The sequence below is a fragment of the Ambystoma mexicanum genome, chromosome 9 (genome assembly GCF_040938575.1).
Source record: "Ambystoma mexicanum isolate Mex_15411 chromosome 9, UKY_AmexF1_1, whole genome shotgun sequence".
NCBI lineage: Eukaryota > Metazoa > Chordata > Amphibia > Caudata > Ambystomatidae > Ambystoma > Ambystoma mexicanum.
Genome location: NC_090931.1, coordinates 137,400,086 through 137,421,575, shown reverse-complemented (window position 1 = coordinate 137,421,575; position 21,490 = coordinate 137,400,086).

Sequence of the window (21,490 nt, the reverse complement as noted above, 5' to 3'; positions counted from 1 at the left end):
AGGAGTACTACTCTGGTCGCTGGTGAGTGGAGAGCTGATGTCACCAGTGACACCATCAGTGATGTCATAAGGGATGGCATCTGTGATATCATCATTTTGGTAATAGGCTGCGCAACAGGTTGGCTTTAGCTGAATTTCAGAGGTTTTGTTGCATTAATTTCTCACCTTAACGTCCCTGCAAATAAAATGTTTTCCTTGAATTATATATTATAGGGCAATGGACACCACCCTATGGTTAAGGTGGGTCCGACTCTCTTAGGAACTTCTAAAAATGCAATTGCTAATAACTTTGGTTTGTGTGATGGATTAGGCTGAAATTGTGATGTTAATTAGGGATGTGTGCCCCCCCGCCTCATTTTCCCATAGACAAACAAGGTCCATTTTTGCCAGACCACACAGCCCAAACTGCTGGATGAATTTGGCGCAGGTCTGAAATAACTTGGGAACGAAGCGTTTAAAAGAGGCCATTTTGTGGTCTGGGGTTCCCCCAAAAATGCAGGAAAACCTTGCCCAATGAGAGTCAATAATGGACACACCCCAGGAGGGGATGAGACCAAGACCAAGTGCGGGTGAAGGTAAAAAGTAAGTTTCTCCAAAAACCAAAATAGGGCAAGCAGACTACTTTGAAAACTCAGAGAGCACTCTGGCAGACATCAGAAAACATTCACATTTTGTTACAAAACCATATCACCTATGACGTGGCAACTAGAGATTACATGAATCGATGAGATTGGGCACTGTGGACTGGACAGTATGGATTGTATAATGTCGAAGCTCCAGGATTGGTGAGGCTCCACGTGGTGTCACAGTGATGCTTGGAGGTCAGCTGGGCTCATCGGGGTGGAGTGTTGGATGAGGAGATGTTTGAATTGTTACATCTTGGCTGTACTGACATTTGCCCTTGTGGCCAGACATACTCATTCAGTGTTCACTATAATTCATAATGCCTTGTTTATCCTACAAACTGTTAATCTAACAGGACAAGAGAAATAGCACAATACTCTGGGTGCTTTTATCTCATCATCACAAAAACACTATGCAATAAAGGGGCTGCTTAATGGGTCCAGGTACTCTATCAGGGGGCACAAGTCAAGGTTGTCTCTATCATTCTGCTTTGTTAAATCTAGCGGGGGACAATTTTATAGTATGTTAGTACACGAGTAAATATACTGCCACCATGGTCAGTCGGGGTTGGGGTGAGCTTGGATTGGCCTCAAAGGGCACATGGCTGGACATCAGAAGGTGGTGGGATGAGAGGCTTGTTGACTGTATTTCTTTTAACCAATGTCTTGGGGTGTGAAACAAGTTTTATGGTGTTGTTGCGGGTCTATGGGCTTAGGGGAGGGCGGAGGCCAGGTGCAGGCTTAGTGGAGGGGTGAGAGGTTATAGTTACAGCAGCATATTGTAAATGCGAATAAATGAGAATAAGGGCCTTTTAGTAGCCGGCCTGACCTGAGGCGGGAGGAAGGTGGGGGCTGCGTGTGCGGCGCTGAAGGAGAATAGAGAGAAAGAGCACTGTTGCTTCTAGCTCGTCTACTTTACAGGGTTACATACATATCATTTAGAATACGGGGTTGGATTAAGCCAGTGGAGTTACAGTTACATCAAACAATATGCGAGTTTATGAACGTTTTATAGGTTACATGTTTGTGTTTATCAAGAGTACCATGTTACGAAGTAGATACTATCAGCAACAGTTGTGTAACTTTTCTGTCTTACATTATATACATTGGGACCAGTATGCAAATTGATCATTTTGTGAACACACATATATTTGAAAAGCCAGTTAACATTTGGAATGTGTGCCTTGTAATGCATCAAATGAGTAAATCAACATATCATGCAGAAAAAGACAAGATTAGTTCTATAATATGGGGCTTGGGCATATGACTAATAGCGTGTGTGCATTGAACATAGGTGAGGATCTTCCTGTTTCGTTTTCCGGATTTTAGCCCCTTAATACACATTTACATGAGAGGATTTATAACCTTCACAGAGGGATTAACATTGTGGGTTAACCAGGGTGGCCTACAGGTGTAGAATCCACATTGGTTACTACAAAAGGAGAACACATTTGGGGGGTTATCCACAGTGTATGTCATTAATGCGGGGTCTGCAAGGGGACGGGGCATGTTTATGGAGATGAATTGTTTTCTTTAAACCCAAGCCTTTACCCTGTCATTCACTGGTCAGTGATGGACTGCGGAAGGTGAAATATAGTGTTTGTCATGTAGTTTGTTCGCGCCCAGTCTCCCATGGGAGCAGGCCTTCTGCAGGGACGCAGAGGGGAAGAGGGTGAAGGACATGACAGGCTCGCTGTGCATTATTCTCGAGGGGAGAGCTGCAGCTCTGCAGGCACCCATTGTCTATGAGGTGGTACTATGTAAAAATGGAGCCTATTCGTAACACAACATGGAATCTGGAATCAACTTTTTGATCACTGTGTGCATGCATATGAGTCGTCCCACAGTCATCCCTCATCCCTGGCCACAGGCGCATGGGTGGCTGGTGGACAAATCATAATCCGCACGTGGGGTTAGAATGGAGGGGAGGGGATATCAAAGGACCTTGCCTCCCATACATTCCGTGCAGTAGTTTTTAAAATATTTGATGGAGAAGGGGGTGCTCCCTTCTCCCAAATAGATAGCTATATCAGTTATGTCATCTTTGATGTCCTAGTTGTTAGTCTTAGCAGTGCAGGTGTGGTGCGAGTTATGGTCACTTAGCTTACCATAATTGGCATATTTCTCTGGTTTTTTGGTTTTACTTTTAACCATGACGTCCCTTTAACAATGTTTTTTTCACAAAATTTCATAGGTTTTTATTGGTGCAACTTAACCACAACGTCCATTTAACAAAGTTTTTTCACTGACTTTCCTGGGTTTTTACTAGTGCACCCTAATTTGCTACAACTTCCTAATATAATACATACTCCTAATATAGCATAATTTTAAGCCGATCTAGAAAGTTTCACCTTACAAGTGTGCCATTCCCCACTTCCTAGCACAGGGATGTCATTTCACTCAAATGGCAGGGGTAGTGGAAGTGATATTGCACAACCCTTGACCTCTGATAACATCACAGGAAAAGATGTCATTTGACCCCACCCCAAGTGACATCACGGGAAGTGATGGTGCACAACCTTCACCCCCCTGATAAAAGAGGAAGTGGCATCACATAGCATTGTTCCTCAGTACACTAACAATATGGTTACGGTATCACTGTAATATGATAAACATTTTGTATAAGAATGGATCAGCATGTGTAGCATTAATATCAGTGTATATAGGCCCGTATTACCAAATTACTGTGACTAAGCAGACGTCCAACACAACTACCTGGCTATTGTACATCTCTCGGGCTAAACTGTAAACAGACAGAGCATCTTGAAGAGGCCTAAAGCGCAGACATCCAGTGCCTGCCAAGTGTCTGGCCAACGAGTGGAAACAGGAACTGGCCAAACCAAGTCCAATTGGAAGACAATCAGAGACTGTACCACTTCATGCTTTTACACTTGGACAATACACGCAGAGATGTTCTTGTCAATAGTGCACTTTGAACCATTGCACAGCAACCCACACCCGCCAGTCACCCACAGCCTGAATATCCCCAAAGGCTAAGAACCTCGGGGTCACCTTTGACTCCACCCTTTCCTTCTCCGCCCACATCTCTGAGGTCTCTAAAAAGTCAAATTTCTGACTGCACCGCCTCAGAGGTACTCTGCCTTTCCTCTCCTTCCCCCAGAAGCTCATGGTATCTCAAGCTCTGGTTGTCTCTAGCTTGGACTATTGTAACAGACTCTTTCTAAATCTACCTGTCTCTACTCTCCGCCCTCTGCAACTAATCCAGAACAGGACTGCAAGACTTGTCCTTGGCCTCAAGCCCTGGGATCGTATTTCTGCAGCTCTGAAATCTCTCCACTGGCTCCCAGTGGATGCAAGGATTAAATTCAAAACCCTCTGCATTGTCCACAAGGCTTTCTGGGGCCTGGGTCCAAAATACCTTCAGCTATCCCTCCGCAAATACCTCCCCTCTCGAGCTCCTCGCTCCTCTACCTCCAACTCACTCAGGGTCAGTCGTTTTTCTAAGAAACGAGCTGGCGGTAGATCTCTGTATTCAGCTGGGGCCTCCCTCTGGAACTGCCTCCCTGCCACTCTAAAACTTGAGGAGAACCATCTCCGGTTCCGAAAGCACCTCAAGACCTTCCTCTTTTCTTCTGCCTTCGTTCCCCCTCTCCCCTGCTGATCTGTTCTCTCTTGGCACCGTGCACCTGGCCACCCTCTGTCTTTTGGCCCAGGTACCTTCTCATCCTGCCACCCTCCCGCACTGCCTCCGGGCCACCCCTTGCACTGGGGTCTGTATCTGTACCCATACAGCCCCCCCCTTTTTCTTCCTGCACTTATCAGACCTACCCTGTCTGCTGCCTTAAACCTAGCACTTGCAAATTGCTGGCTGTATTACCACTGTTTGTTGCCTTTATTATTTATTTATTGTTATTTATCTGTTTCTCCTCTGCTTTGCACTTTCCACCTCTCCCCTCTTCAATGCACTTTCCCCTCCCCCCTCTCTCATGCACTTGCGCGTTCTCAATTTCACTGGGCCTAGTAAGATCGCTGTTTTGTTCTCCCCTGTTCCCCTCCCTTGCCTTGTCACGCTCTGAAACACTTGTGTACGAGCGCGATAGAAATAAAATATCAATCAATCAATCAAACCATATTCACCACAGGCACCCCACCATCCACTGCGAGTCGCTAAGGGCCCTCTGTCAACAGCTTTACATTTCTGGCACCCACTCCTGCCCTCCAACACCTTACACCTCCAATGTCTTTCTCCAACGCCTTCATGTTTACACAGTGCCACCCTCCAGCAACTTAAGTCATCAGCATTCTACAGCCCATCATTCTAAAGCAAACTAACAACTTAAGTCTCCAGTACCCTCCTTCAACACCCCAACAGTTTGAGTCTCAATTACCCTCTTCAAACATCTTATATCTGTATTCAATGCATTTCAACTCTCTTACAACACATTACGTCTCAAACACTCTCTCTCTCTCAACATCTGTAAGTCACTAGTACAATATCTTAAGTCTCCAATACCAGCCTCCATAACATTGAGCCTCAGCACACACCTCAAGCCCAGAGGTGTGCCAGTGATTATGAATGATTTGAAACCTTCCATCCGTCAAATGCTTGTTTTACTTATTTGGTAAGTAACCCACTGTTTCTTTTGTTAGATTGGAGATAGAGGGGACGGGTGTGTTTTAGGTAACAGTAATTGCAGTTTTCTTTTATTTTAAAATGTAAACATCAGCAGCAGCTCCATGACATCACCTATAGAAAATGTCCAGTTTATTATTTTCTTTGGCCCTTTATATGTTGCTTAATGGCAACCTCCTCCAGCTTTTATGCACTGCAGCAGGAACTGAACCCATGTTGCACTGCATCCCATTGTTCCCAAAGCAAATGCATTGGCCCTGAGCTATCCTTCCAAATATATATTTATTTTGCTTGAGGAAGCAACAGGTGGTTTAATTACCACACCTTGCATCTATCTACATTGTGCCTCTGATGCAAGTCTCTAAGATCTGGGTCAGGTAACACAGTGCCCAGGCAGGATGGTGGCAGAAGCCGCCAGGCACACCCCTCTCATCACATGCCCACTGGCTCAATGGATGTGCAAAGCAGACAATGAGAAACAATGATGAGATTTGTGTTCATGCTGTGCTGTCACTGAGTACTGCAGGCTGCAGTTACACATCCCCAGCTAGCTAGACCTAGCCCCCATGACCTTCCAGTTGCTACAGTACTGGGTATGAGCTGCACAAACAGCCCCTCCTCTGAACCCAACCATTCAGAATGCTTCACTAATGGACTGCCAAGCTGTTAGTGTGGGTGGCTTCATGGTTCTTCCTGCTAATGAGATCTAGATTCCAGGTGAAAAAAGCTGCAGAATATTTAGCTGCATTTACAGCCGCCTTTTTCATGTGCAACACAGATATTTTGGCACTGCCTCTTTGTCCAGCATCCCTGGGGTCGCAAGGACAAGTCTAGTGTTAGCAGAGGGGGAGCCAGGGGTAGCAGCTGCTACCCCTGTCAACCCCCAAATGGCATCCATGTCAGTTCAACTCTCACCCTGCAATGGCGATCAAATCATTAACACTCTGCTACTGCCGCCACACATTTGATGCACTTTGGTGAATGTACAGTGTAAATGAAAATATAATGAAAAAGTACATGAAGAGATGCAGCCCATCTGTAGATGTCTAGGGGTCCATTTCAACATGTTGGTTGTGGGCCCAGTTGTTATACTATAGATTTTAAATGCTTCCAGACCACTAGCATAGCCTTTGGCCATGGTTAGTGGGTACAGCCTTTGGCCGTGCTCACTGTCCATTTTAAAACGCTACCAGACCACTAGCCATGGCCTTCGGATTGCAGGCTCACAATGATTTTAGGCAATGTGCAGTGAGATTAAATTATTTACCATAGACAACACACTTTGGTTAAGCAGCGTGCTCCAAGAGGTGCACCCCTTTTCAGCGCCTTCATTTTGACATTGGCCGATTTGGCGTGGCCTTTCTGCTGCAGCACCCATTTAGGCATGCCCTTTTCGGCAAGAAAGCCATTCTGGCACCAATATTTTGGCATGATGGATGTTTGGACATGGCTAATATTGCAGCCACGTCTAAATGCCCTCATGCAAATAAGATCACAGGACTGCGCTGCAACAAACCTCTCCACCTCCCAGTTGCATTGTTTTTCTTTTAATGACATTTTTTAAATCCTAGTCTTGAACCCTGGTCTGCCAGAGTTCAAGGACCAGAATTTAAACTGTAGGCCAGGGACGTCATTTGCGACTGTTGCGACCCCCGAGGTCTCCCTTGCTACCCCTGTGATCTCCTTTGCTACCTCTAAACAAGTTCTTTTTTTTTTTTACAAATTAATGCTCCTGGGCTGTGGCCAATGTCATGTGACTTTGTTTCTAGATTGTCTGGCTTTCTTGTTCAGGCATCTTAAAAAAAACAGTGTGTTCCACAAGTGTAACACTTTAAGCAGTGACCCTAAATAAGAAAGATTAGGAATAACAAATAATTTGTCTTTCTAGAATTCTATACAATAATTGCTAGAATCATTAAAGGTTTATTTCAGGCAAGCTTCAGGGTGTGAGTCACTGATTTAGTCTGTTCTTAAACACCTCAAATTCCCAAAGCAGACAAAATCCTCCAAAAATCATTTAGAGTAGAATAAGCATTCATTTCAGACTATGCATTGTGCTTTTCGCAAGTTGCAGTTATAGCATGTCATTTTCTTTAGATACATGTGGTGATCCATTCTTGTATGAAATGTGTATCACGTTACAGTGATATTGTAACTATATTTGTCATATTGTAATTAGAAACAATGGTATGTGATGCCATTTCCTGCTTTGTCAAGGGGTAAACGGTTGTGTTCCATCGCTTTCTGTGGCATCACTTCGGGGTGGGATCAAATGACATCACTTCCTGTGATGTCATCAGATGCCAAGGGTCATGTGATGTCACTTCTGCTACCCCAGGAATTTTGGTGAAATGACGTCCCTGCTCTAGGCCACAATGGATTGGCGCTTCACAAGGCATAGATCTCATACTTAGCCTATAATTTAGTATGTTCAATGACAAAAGGCTAGGTATGAAGCTTGTGAGAATCCATGCAATAACATAGTTGTAGAATAATGATTAAGTGATGATTCTCCAAGGCTAGGGCTCGCCGATGGCAGCGTTCAGCATAAATGTGATTTTATTAATTTCCTTTTTTATGTTTTATAATGTTGCCCAGAGATGGTGTAGTTCTCGTTTTGAATATATGTGCAGTGTAAGGGGGAATATGTGGTGTGAGGGTGTGCATGTCATCTGAGAGGGTGTGCATGCAATAATAATTTAATTCTTATATAGTGCTGCACACCCATAGGTCACAGAGAGCTGAAATTACAGAAGACATTATTATCCCACAGAGTGGTACTCAATTTATCAACCTCGGAAAGATGAAAGGGTGAGTTGACCCTGCCGGGATTTGAACCTGCCGGGATTTGAACCTGCCATAGCAGGTTGCACACAGATTTCAGGAGCACACAGATTTCAGGGGCGGGCGCTTAACTCATGGTGCTATCTGACCCGCCAATGTGGTTTGTGTCTAATGTGAGCATGTGTATGTGTACATGGTGTGAAGGTGTGTCTGAGGGATTGAGCATTGTGAGGCATCAAGTTTAAGTATTCAGTGTCAGCGTGTGTAGGTGTGTGTGTGTGTGTGTGCATTTCTCCATGTAACTCGGAAGATACCCACCCAGTTCTTGTTTTTTTTGTGTGCATTTTGTGACTTGTAATTTTGGATTGTCCGTCAAGTGTCCAGCACTACAAGTCCCAACCTGAAAAGTAAAAAGAAAATCTGAATGATCATTTTCCAAATAGCAAGGGACTTGTGACATATAACAATATACACAAGACATGGAACTTGGCTATATTAATGATTTAAAATGCACCTCTATTTGTTTGGGTTGAATGACAGTAGGGGAATTGTAAGCTGTTGAAGGAGGAGGTAGAATCAGAGGAGGGGGGAAAAAGTAAAATATGTTTTTTGCAGCTGGGGAAAGTGAGAATAAGGTGCTGGGTCGAGTGTTGTGTACTTGCCCCCACCATTTTCAAAGTATAAGTGTAATGCAATATATTAAGGTAATAATGGGACTGTGTGGCAAGCCCTCCCTGGAGCTGCAAAGAAAGTCTTATTTGCGCTGGCTCACGTGCAATGGAAGATGCACAACTATTATTAACCCATTCGTAGTTCAGCTCAAAAGACTGTCTTAAAATCATGCAGTGATTGGGTAAACGTTTCCATGAAGGAGGCCACATTCATCAAAGGCATGCCTGTTAAGACTAAATAGTCCAGAATACAGAGGTTGTTTACCAAAATATACAGTTTTAAATGTAATAAAGTCTTGAACCCTGCTCTGCCAGAGTTCAGGGACCAGTGTCCAACACCTATAAAACAATTGCTTAGTGCTTCATGGTGCATACATTTCATACTTAGCCTACAATTTAACATGACCAATTGAAAAAGGCCAAGTATGAAACTTGTGAGAATCCAAACAATAATGTCATTGTAGCATAATGGTTAAGTGCTGTGTCTGAAACTCTTACAGGCCAGGGTTCTCAAAGGCAGTGTTCAGCACCAAAGTGTTTTTATTTAGTTTTTTCAGTGTTTTAATGTTGCTCAGAGACAGTGTAATACACGTTCCATTCTGTTTTATAATGTTTTAGAAAATAAATCTGTTTCATGTTTAATGAGCGTTCAATTCTGCAACAATGGTGTAATACATTGTCCATCCTGTATTATAATGTTGCAGTAAATAAATGTTTTTTACTTTTGATCCATATTACGAAATGCAAAGTGCCTGCATGTTCATGCCAATTGTGATTTCTCATGCCAAAACATCCTTGTGCAGAAAGGTACAAAATGTGAAGTGCCTGCAGGTTCATGCTGTGCTTATTGCAACCTCTTGCACCAAAACAGCCGCACAAAAAACAGCACAGGGGATGCAGCCAATCAGGTGGTTAGGAACACAGGTGTCATGATGCCCGCTCCCGGGGAGCCGGTTCAAGCCCTGCGTCCCCGAAAGCGGACATCCAGTCCCCAAGGAAGGACCCAGCAACCGCATATAGGGGCCCTTTGGACAGTGTCCTGGTGCCTATGGCGCCAGGCTCATAAAAGACATCAGTCCTGGCGCCATAGGCGCCAGGCTCATTATGGGAGTGCTTGGGTGCACTTACCTGATGCAGATCATGCTGCAGGATCCCGGCCTCCTTGAGGCCTGAAAGGAACTACTTTACCTGTGGGACTAATTTACCATCCGGGCGTGGTCAGGGAAGGATACATACCTGATTGGAGGAAGGATACATACCTGGAACTTCTTCCAAGGCTATTTAAACCCCACCCGAACAGCCACACCTGCTTCGCGTTGTTCTGCATCTAGCAGGTGGACGCTCACCGTGTCTGGTCCTGCATCCTAACTTCTGCCACGCCTGCCAGCATCCTGGATCACCTGCAAAGGAAGAGAAGAAGATAACAGAAGAAGGAAAAGTCCTTACCTGCAAAATCCGCATCCCGGAGACATCTCGCCGACAATCCTGAAAAGGAAGACTTTTATTTAAAAGCTCATCACGTCAATCGCTGCAGCACCGCATTCCACTCACCTTTTCAGGGTGCCTCCATGTTCAGCAGTGATCATCCGGATTCGCAGTCACGCCCCAGCGCCTAGGGAGAAAAAGACAAGAACAAAAGGTGAGAGAGAGAAGGGAATAAGGAAAGCTAAATCTCCATGTTAAGTCTTACCTGTTGATTCATTCCCTCTTCATTTCGGGTCCGCGCCGCATCCTGGCATTTCCGGACCCCGGCCCCTTAGGGGAAAAAGAGACATCAGCGTTAATGAGCAAATGGAAAGACATTACCAAAAAACGCTCATTAAAGACTTACCTGATTTCTACGAGGATTTCACCTCTCATCTCGGGTCGGTGCCTGTTCCCCGGCATTCCGTACCCTGGCCTCTATGGGGAAAAAGACACTAGCATTAGTACATTAATGCATGGACACAAGGGGAACCTCTTATCAAAAAACTTACCTGGAAGCCAAGCAAGTTTGGTTCTCACCAATCCGAAAATCCAGTGAAGTAGCTGGATATCAACGCGCCCCTGCATCAGAAGCAGGATGGAGAGCTCGTCCTTCCAGACCCTAAGGTGAGACGCTACGGGGAATCACAGAAAGGTTTCAAGGAGGGTGAGAGGGGAAAGTGGGAGGCCGATTGCATTACCCCGCAGACAGTTAATCCCCTATTTTCGCCTACAGAAGGATACTTCTGCGAGCCAGACAAGCCAGATTTGGGGACCCGGTCCAGTCCGTCTTCCAAACCCTGCGTATCACCTTAGAAGAGGTCACAGCAGCGCAAACCAGGCCAGCGCCTCCGTGGGAGTCAGGTGAGCGTTACAACAGGCTGCATCTCCCAATGTAGGCCTGTGTTCCAATCTACCTGACGGTTGCTTCCCCAACCCACCATCTTCCCCCACCGTCCTTCCCTTTTTTCTTTTACCCTCTCATTACTGACCTGATTGTAGCAGCAGAAGATGCTGCCGCCACTGGAGCTGCTCCTACTTTTGCTCGCTGACCATTGTGGCTGCCATGGAAATGGAAGAGGGCTCTGTAAGGAGCCGTATCTTCCAGCTCTGTGGCGGGCATCTTGCTACAGTAGTTTGAATGAATGGGACGCAGTGAGGAGTTCCATTCATTCATTCAACATACAGTGCCCTCAGCACCCCGGGTTACCGGATTGGCATCCTGGGGTTCTAATAGCATTAACACCCACTCCAGAATGCCAGATGCAGTGTTATCGGCCTGGGGAGACTTGTTAAAAGCCTTTGCTATGCTCTGAGCCAGATTGGGTGTTAATGCTTAATTAGGCATCATGGCCTGAGGGGGTCAGCCCCTTTCTTGCTTTGATGCTAAGATAGGTCTGTCCTGGTTTCTGCATTGATGGGATTTCCAGATGCCTGTCGTGTCACTGGCCGTGGCCTGTGATTTTTCACCCCCGATGTCACTGTAGCTGTAAATATTTAACCGTGGCAATGAACTACAAATAACCTTGGTTATAATTTTGTTGTCCTTATATCCACAGAAATCTGGATAAAAAGTGGGAAAACATTTCACTGCCCCCAAGCTCTCACCAAGTGCCCCCCTCATCTGTGCCAGCTCCCTGATCTCCCCAGGTGGCCTCCTCACCTCCCCTCTCCCATTCCCCCACACAATGTTTCTGTGATGCAGTTTGCTTTGAGATGTCGGCTATTCGCGGCTATAGCTGAGGTAACAGAAAAGCTTTGTATTGCAAACTCAGTCCCTAAACCCCCTCCAGCTTCCGAATTTCACATGGTGTCCTCTTGCCCCCGCCACCTCTAGCCTTGCGGAATTTGCATGTTGTTGACCCTCAAAAGGCTTTTTTCTGTGTTTCATTTTCTGATATCCTCAACTATTGCCGTGACTATCTCTCGCATTGAGAGTAAAACAAAATAGCGGCTGTTTCATTTATAAACACCCGGTTTCTTAGAAATGTACCTGAGATATAGCTATCTATTTTGGAGAAGGGGCTCCCCCTTCTCCATCAAATATATAAAAAACTACTAGAAGGAATAACCTCAAACCACAAAAACAAGACAAGTCCATGCTTCGTGCCCAAGATGTTTAGCACCAGGTCCAAATCCGTCTGGCGGTTTGGGCTGTGAGGTGAAGGCAAAATTGAACTTTTTTGTCTCTGGGAAAATTAATGGTGAATATGCCGCAACTTTGTTTTTTTGTTTTCTTAATAACCTTTTCATTTTTTCCAAATAATTCCCGAAATATGCAGTCTGAGGGGGCCCAAGCATACCTAGTTATCATCAAAATCTCATCCAAATCCATTGCACGATTCAAAAGATATATAAGTTGTACGGGGAGGAATTCGCTCAGGTCTTTGCTCTAATAATGTTTTTAGATGAATCTTTCAAAATATTACCTGTAGAAAATACTGGAAGCTAAGCTATCAGCAGGGCGCTCAGACCAAACGGGGTGACGAATGAACCTCTCAAGGTGCGAAGTGGAAGAGTTGGACTCTCATTAGTTTTCAGACAACATTGACTAAGTTAATGATCTCCCGCAGAGCGAATGGAAGCAATAGGAATTTAAATGAATTGAATTACTTGTAACGTTTGTTATTGAACCAAGGTATTATGATGAATTGTATAGCCTTCTTTTTATCTTTGTATCCCTTTCTACGTTTTTCAGTTTTTTTTTAAATCATTTCTTATATTATGTGATTTTATGTGGTAGGTGAAAGGATTGTAATTACCAATCACCATGTATTTATCTTACTTAAAAAAAAAAGTTATTAGTAATTCATTTATTTGGGTTTCCTATGTTAGTCCGACTCAGCTTTACTATGGGGCAGTGACCGCCACCCTATTTTATATATACATATATAAAGTTTATATGTATATATATATAGAGAGAGAGAGAGAAAGAGAGAGAGAGAGAGAGAAGAGAGAGAGAGAGAGAGAGAGAGAGAGAGAGAGAGAGAGAGAGAGAGAGAGAGAGAGAGAGAGAGAGAGAGAGATGGCATTTAATAATGCATATAGGTGTGCATGTCAGCGATGTCCCGAGTATGTTACCACTGACTCTAATCCTTGTCAGTTACCATTGTCAATTATTGTAAATCACCTTTCTTTGGGATTACTTCACTGACTGCTTTTGTTCTTGAGTGCTGTGTTAGTGATATAAAAGCAAGCTATTAGAACAAATAAAGATATAATACAAACACACATGCCTAGGATAAGAAAGGCACATTGTATTCTATCTTCTGAATGCTGCCATCGTTATGTAGACAATCTTTACAGCTTCAAATATTTGTGATTGTAGTCTGACCTGGAACACACCCATGGTGTGCCTTTAGGTCCCGCTCAAAGGTTGGTATGCTTCTAATGCCGCAGACAGACCATTGGGTTATGGAATTGGGGTGCGCTACTGTGATGCTGGAAATGCATCGGAGGGACAGGGCCTCTGTATCCTTGTCCTTTACTGCTTTTTATCGTGTGTTCTATCATGTATTCTGTGCAGGAGTTCATGTGGGACTCCTGGTGGTGCAGCTCTATCTCTTTTGGTTTGGTGTACAGACCCATGGGATACCCTTATGGCACCCATGGGTGGAGGGTTCAACCCTGCGCCCCTAGAGTATGTTTTTGAGCACTTGTGGGTGTCCCACAGAGCAGGGTACGGGCTGATGGCAGCTCCGTGCTGAAATGACCAGTGCCCTGAGCATCCTCCATGTTGGGATGCCCAGGCCCTGTCATTGGGATCAGTAGATTCCTGATGGAGGCAAGATGGCCCCTATGGCCTCTTGCCTTCCATCGCCTTTTACCTTGTTTTCTCAAAGTCCCGGGAAGCCCTGACTCTGTCCCTTCCCCCTGACTGGCTGTTGGGTGGAAGTTCCATATATGGTAGTCTGGGGAAGTGCCGACCAGACTGGCTTGAGCCTTCCCAATGACCGTATGTTGTGGGCACATCTGTGGGTGGGACCTGAATGAATTAACTGTGTGACGAATATACACTTCTTGTTGTGTATGTCTGGTATCTGGTGTTTGACACAATGACTGAGACAGCCCTGCCCGAAACTGGTATGAATGCAGTGTGTAGTGTTGAATGGCGTGGTACTTGTCCAAATCCACATTCTGTGTTGTGAGTGGCTGGATGAAGAAGAATGGCCTGAATGCACCGTGCACCTGATTGGCTGACTGACTGCTGAATGCCCTTCTGAGTGATTGGTTGCCTGTGTGTGACCCAGCAGAATGAATGGGAGATCAACAGTATATCTGGGGGCCAGTCACTGCTAGACATCGTTCAGAATCTGAAGAGAAACTGGAGTGGAAACTGAAGCTTGACCTTGGAGCCCTGCTGGAAGAGAAGAATTGCTGTTGCTCTACTTTGCCGATCTGAAAGCGGTTGTGTCTCCAAGAACTGATCCAAAAGAGGACCTCATAAGGAGACCTCTTCCCGAGGTACGAGGGACCATCGTGCACCAGCTGATCTTTGCCAAAGCTCCCTGGTAGACAGACCTACGAAAGGCTGCCAACCGGAGACGGGGAATGCTGCGGAATCCCAAGGAGAAGTGCCCGGATTGTTGTCTGTCAAAGTCGATGACCGCTGTCGCCGACCAGAGCCGCACTGCTCCCGTTGCCAAAGAACATTTGATCCAAGGATGCTCTCGTCTGCTCCGTCGACCACTTGGTCCCGCTGCAGAAAGTCGAGGCCGTTGATGCGCTGAGGAGCATCCGCTGGTGGGTTTCCCACCACCTAAAGACCACAGAGATGCAGGATGACTCGACGCCCTTGCTGGGCCACAGTTCTTCAAACTCCTTGCGGTCCTGAACTATCGACATCGAGGTGCCCCAAACGCCTTTTCCTTGCAGGATGTGTACGCTCCGTCGTCGAGGAGCACCGCTAGGAACGAAGCTGCCACTTCACCGCCGTAGTTGACACTGTTCATCGCCGGACGTTCGACGACCCGTTGCTACTGCCATAAAGGGAGCGTACTCAAGAAGGGCCATAAATTTACAAACGAGGAACTCTACAACACCAGGTACTTTTGGGTTGTTGAACTATTGGAAAGACTTTTGTGAACAATATATGGACTGGGCTGTGATATATCTTTATTCTACAAGTTGCCCAGGTGGGTGGATCTCCACACAGAACTGTGTCTAGGTAACGGGGCCAGTATTCTGCCAATTGTTCTAACCAACTGCTTTCCTCTTATATCTATTATTGGTTTCCTTTACAAACTAATTTGGGTGACATTTAACCGTACAGTTGATGCACTTTAAAGAGATCGAATAGTGATTGTGGTACCACGTAGAACTGTATATTTGCCATTGTAGATAACCAAGTACAAAGTGTGTTATTGTGATATTGTACATAACCTTTAACTTTAATTATATAAAGACTGTGTTTTAACTAATACAGTGTGCGGACATTCCTTTGTGGGTGCTTGGGGACTACACTGTACTAAAGAACCAGCCCGCATCACCTCCTGAGAAGCTAGGCCCCGGTTGCTCGTCCATTGCTACCAACAATAGACAATCTTGGCTGGGGTCCTCTGTGCCTCTACCAAATAGAGAGCAGGAGTACAGACCCCCCTCCAGTCTTTACACTGGTGGCAGTGGTAGGATGCTTATGGTTTTAAGAATCAGTGTATAACCGTGCCACTTACAAAATATCTGCACTTTGTTAAATTGAGGTTTAGTTGTGTACAAGAGAACTGCATTTCAAGCAATGGAATCTATTGCGAATGGTAAATTGACTCAGATGAGTTTAGAGGCTCTCCAGAGTACTTGTGAAGCCAGGGAGTAGACTTTGTGGATAAGTCTAGGGCTTAGCTGATAGCTGCCCTGGTCGACTACCAGACTGATGGTGAAACTCTTGATGCAGCCAATGAGGACTCTGCCCCTGGGGTTGTTGCCAAATCTGTTTCTGCGAATGCCACCATTCCTGCTGCCTCTGTTCCCACCTCCAACAATTCCTTGGAACTTGAGTTTTTAAGGATAGAAATGGCCTTTGAATACCCCAAGTTGGAAATAGATGCTGAGCTTAAGAAAGAGGAGTTGACCCAGCAAGTGGAACTCAAGAGCAGGGATCTTAAACTCAAAGACAAGGGGGGTCATTCCGAGGTTGGAGGTAAGGATTTACCGGCACCGGTAAGGGTGCCGATGCTGGTAATCTCTTACCTCCGTATTCCGAGGTCCCTTTGCGGGTCCTCCCTTACCTCCTGCTTTTAGCAGCAGTAAAGTACGGGACCCGCAAAGGTACTTCGGAGGTAATTACGGTACTGTAATTTACGGTGCCGTAATTACCTCCTTCCCCATTCCCATTGAGCCCTATGGGGCAGAAATGGGAATGGGGAAGGGCAAAAGGTGAATGGGGATTTACCGGTCCCTCCAACCCTGGAATGGACCGGTAATTACTCCATTCACCATGCCGGATTTGGGACGGTTTCGGAGGCAACCATGGAGCTATTTACTCCATGGTTAGCTCCGAACCCGGAATGAGGCCCAATGTGTCTTGGGTTGACTGGGTGAGTGCTGCACACATGAACATGATGGGGTGGATTGATGGATACAAGGTAAAAGCATTTGATGAATTGTCCCAATTTTGTTTTTTGGGCATTTTTCTGAAACCTGTTCACTAGAGCTGTGTCAGTATGTTGCTGACCAGAACATTTTGAATCCCTTTAAGCTGTCTATGTTGGCTGACAATTGGGTCTCCCACCGGTTGTCCCCAAAGGACTCCAGTGGGAAGGACAAGGACAAAGAAAAGGGGACCTCTCAGAAAACTGAGGAGTCCCAAAAGCAATCACAGTCGGGTAAATCAAAACCTTCTTCTCCTAAGACCCAAAAACCTAATGGGGATAAGCCTGTTGTGGGTGGGAGTAAGAGTAGTGGTCCGCACGCTGCAAAGCAGGGTCCCAGTGGTTGCAGTACTGTACCCCCCACTCCTGGCACTTGTTGGGATTGTGGGGCTCTGGATCACAGAAGGGGTGACCCCAAGTGTAAGGGTAAGGCAGTTGGAGTCCAGGCTGTCAGCCTGACCTACCTCTACTCCGTACCTGAGGTGGAGGCCACTGGCCTCCCCTCCTCTAGCGGGATCACATTCGGTGACCCGTAGAGATTTCCCTAGTGTCCCTTGGGCCCTGGGACTAGTACGCAGAAGTACTGGCAACTATCCCACAGAACACCCGTAGGTTTTTGAGAAGTGTCTTCTTGAATGGCCAGTCTTCTACTGTTCTGAGAGACACTGGGGCAAGCATGACAGTGGTGGACAGGACCCTGCTCAAGCCAGAGGACTATGTAGGTGCTCCTCTGAGAACTACCAGAGTAGCTGGTGGGCCTCCCAAATTATCGCCACTAGCCTTAGTCCACATCACGTTTGGAGACAAGACAGTGAAGCTTCCGGTCCTGGTTCAGGACAACATGCCTACGAACATTTTGTTAGGCAATGATTTGGTCGAGTTGGGTATGATCATGGGTGGTCTACCCATGGCTGCTGTGGCGGTCACCTGATCGCAGGTCACACAGGGTCCAGTTGCGAGCCCGGTACCCTTGCCTATGGGGAAATCCAAGGCACAAAGGAAACGGAAGGGTAAGAAGGCCAGCTCTGTGGAGGGGACTCCTTCTCTTCCTGCTGCTGCTGCAGCATCCGCTGGGACACATGCCCCAGACGGGCTGAGTCCAGTGGTGAACCCAGGCTCAACTCCTGTAGAAGAAGAGCCAGAAGACTTTCCTGTGGGAGAGGTACTCAACCCGGAGGACCACCCCAACCTTCAATGCTTGTTAGCTGAAGGGGGACCCTGCTGGGCAGACTTCTGTAAGGGTCAGAGAGAGTGCCACTCTCTCGAGGGTCTGAGGAAACAGGCCCTGTCCCAGGCACAAGGAGAAGTGCCTAGGACATTCAGGATCTATTGGGAGGGTGAGCTCCTTGTTAGTGAGCCCACTAAGCCTGAACCTGGTGCATTCAAGAGGTTGGTGATATCCCAGGTTTACAGGCCCTTCCTGTTGCAGTTGGCGTATGAGGTGCCCTTAGATGGTCATCTTGGTATCAAGATGACTAAGCATAGGCTCTCTGCCCATTTTTACTGGCATTGGATGGGAGTAGAATTGGAGTCCCACTGCCGGACCTGCCCCACTTGTCAGTTGTCTGGCAAGACAGGAGGCAGTGTCCTTGCCCCACTGCAGCCATTGCCAGTGGTTGGCACACCATTTGAGAGGGGGGGCATTGACATTGTCAGTCCCCTTCACCCTCCCACTTCCGTTGGACATCAGTCCATCCCGGTCTTGGTTGATCATGCCACCAGGTACCCTGAGGCTATAACCCTTTGGAGTGTTACTGCCAAGGTGGTTGCTAGGGCTCTTCTGGATATTTTCACCCACGTTGGATTCCCTAAGGAGGTTGTCTCTGACAGAGGATCCAACTTCATGTCTAGTTACATGAAAACCATGTGGAAAGAGTGCAGGGTAACCTATCATTTCTCCACCTCTTACCATCTCCAGACCAATGGTCTGGTTGAGAGGTTTAATAAAATTCTCAACAGCATGCTCGGTGCTTTGGAAGAGCCCCTAAGTAGGAAATGGGATCTCCTCCTGCCATGCCTGCTGTTTGTTTACAGAGAGGTACCTCAAGAGGGTGCTGGTTTCAGCCCCTTTGAGTTACTCTTTGGACATCCCGTGAGGGGGCCCTTTGACTTGATCAGAGAAGGTTTGGAAGCCACCCATCTAGGTCCCGCCAAGCAAGTGGGGGACTATGTGTTAGGCCTCAGACAGAGGACGACACAGATGATGGGTCAGGCAACAGGAAATCTCAAGGCCTGCCAGGAATTTAATAAATACTGGCATGACCTTAAAGCTTCGAAAGTGGATTGGACTCCAGGACAGGAGATCCTTGTGATGGAGACTACCAAGCCTCTGGCTTTGGCAGACAAATGGACTGGACCCTTCAGGATAATCTCCAAATTGGGCAAAGTCAATTAACTGGTTGACATGGAAGTCTCTGGTGTAGCCCCTCAAGTATTCCATGTCAACAGGCCCAAGCATTTCCATAGGCGAGCAGAAGTCTCATGTCTCTTGCTCGCTTCAGAGCAAGAAGAGAATGATAGTGAGCCCCTTTCCTGATTTGCTGCAGAGCAACCCTCAGGATGGCTCAGTGGAGGGAATACTTCTCTCTCCAGATCTGACGACAGAGCAGCAGAGAGCCTTCAGGGCTTTGCTCCGGCAGTATGCCTCTCTGTTTTCACTGACACCAGGACTTACACCATGGTGTAGGCACAAAATTGACACTGGTGACAAGTGTGCCTGTCAAAAGCAGGTGCTACCGTATATCAGATACCGTTAAGAACCACATCCAGGCTGAGGTCACAAAGATGTTGGATCTGGGTGTTAATGAACCCTCAACCAGTCCCTGGTCCAGTCCCATGGTCCTTGTCCCCAAGGCAAGTTCCCAGGCCGGTACCAAGGATTGGAGGTTCTGTGTGGACTACCGAGGAGTCAATGCCGTCACCAAAACTGATGCGCACCCATTGCCAGGGCTGATGAGCTTGTGGGCACCATAGGTGCTGGCAAATTTGTGAGCACCTTTGATCTTAACGCAGGCTATTGGCAAAAAGCTCTGATGGACCATGCCTCGGAAAAAACAGCGTTCTCAACACCTGCGGGACTCTACCAGTTTAGGGTCATGCCTTTTGGGTTGAAGAATGCCCCTGCCACCTTCCACAGTTTGGTCAATCATGCGCTCAGTGGGCTGGAGGCCTTTTGTGTGGCCTACTTAGACGACATTGCCGTCTGCAGTTCCACCTGGGAAGAGCATTTGACACATCTAGATAAGGTGTTGCAGGCCTTGAAAAGAGCTAACCTCACTATCAAGGCCACCAAGTGCCAGATAGCTCAGGGGAAAGGTACGTATCTTGGTCATGAGGTAGGAGGGGGACAAATCCAACCTCTCCCCAGTAAAGTACATGATGTACATGACTGGGAGATTCCCACTACTCAAACCCAGGTGAGAGCCTTTTTGGGCTTCACTGGGTATTATCGCAATTTCATGACGGACTATGGAACCATAGCTGCACCTCTGACAGCTCTGAATTCACCCAAACATCCTAGGAAGATTAATTGGACTGAAGACTGTCAGAGGGCCTTTAATGGCTTGAAAGAAAGTCTGTGTAGGGCACCTGTGTTGTGTGTGCCTGATTACAGCAAGCCCTTCATCGTTGAAACTGACGCCTGCAACACCGGAATTGGAGCTGTCTTGTTCCAGTTAGATGACAAAGGAAGAGAACATCCGATCATATTCATCAGTAGACAACTCAAGGGTAGAGAACTTAGGTGGACTACTGTTGAAAAGCAATGCTTTAGTATAGTTTGGAGTCTTAAGCGTTTTAGGCCCTTCCTTACGGGGTCTACCTTCAAGGTCCAAACAGATCCTAAGCCCCTGAAGTGGTTTATGAAGATGAAGGGTGAGAACTCGAAACTGCTCAGGTGGTCCATTAGCCTGCAAGGGCTAGACTTCACCATAGAGCATAGACAAGGGAAGAGTCGCGATAATGCAAATGGCCTTTCTAGAAGGTATGTTGACCACCTGGATGCGGGTGTCTATCCCGTGGGAGATTAGGCACCCTAACCTCGGTCTGAGGGGACCGACTGTGATGCTGGAAATGCATCGGAGGGACAGGGCCCCCGTATCCTTGTCCTTTACTGCTTTTTACAGTGTGTTCTGTCGTGCTTTCTGCACAGGAGTTAATATGGGACTCCTGGCTCTCTTTTGGTTTGGTGTACAGACCCATGGGATACCCTTATGGCACCCATGGGTGGGGGGTACAACCCTGTGCCCCTAGTGTATGTTTATAGGCACCTGTGGGTGTCCCACAGAGCAGGGTACAGGCTGGTGCCAGATCCGTGCTGAAATGACCAGTGCCCTGAGCACCCTCCATTTTGGGATGCCCAGTCTCTGTCATTTGGATCGGAAGATTCCTTATAGAGACAAGCTGGCCCCCGTGGCCTCTTGCCTTCCATTGCCTCTTACCTTGTTTTCCCAAAGTCCCAGAAAGCCCTGACATTGTCCCTTCCCCCTGACTGGCTGTTGGTGAAAGTTCCATATATGGTAGTGTCGGGAAGTGCCAACCAGACTGCCTGGAGCCTACCCAACGACCGTATGATGTGGGTACACCTGTGGGTGGGACCTGGGTGAACGAAGTGTGTGACGAATATACACTTCTTGTTGTGGATGTCTGGCATCTGGTGTTTGTCACAATGACTGAGACAGCCTTTCCTGAAACTGGTATGAATGCAGTGTGTAGTGTTGAATGGCGTGGTACTTGTCAGAATCCACATTCTGTGTTTTGAGTGGCTGA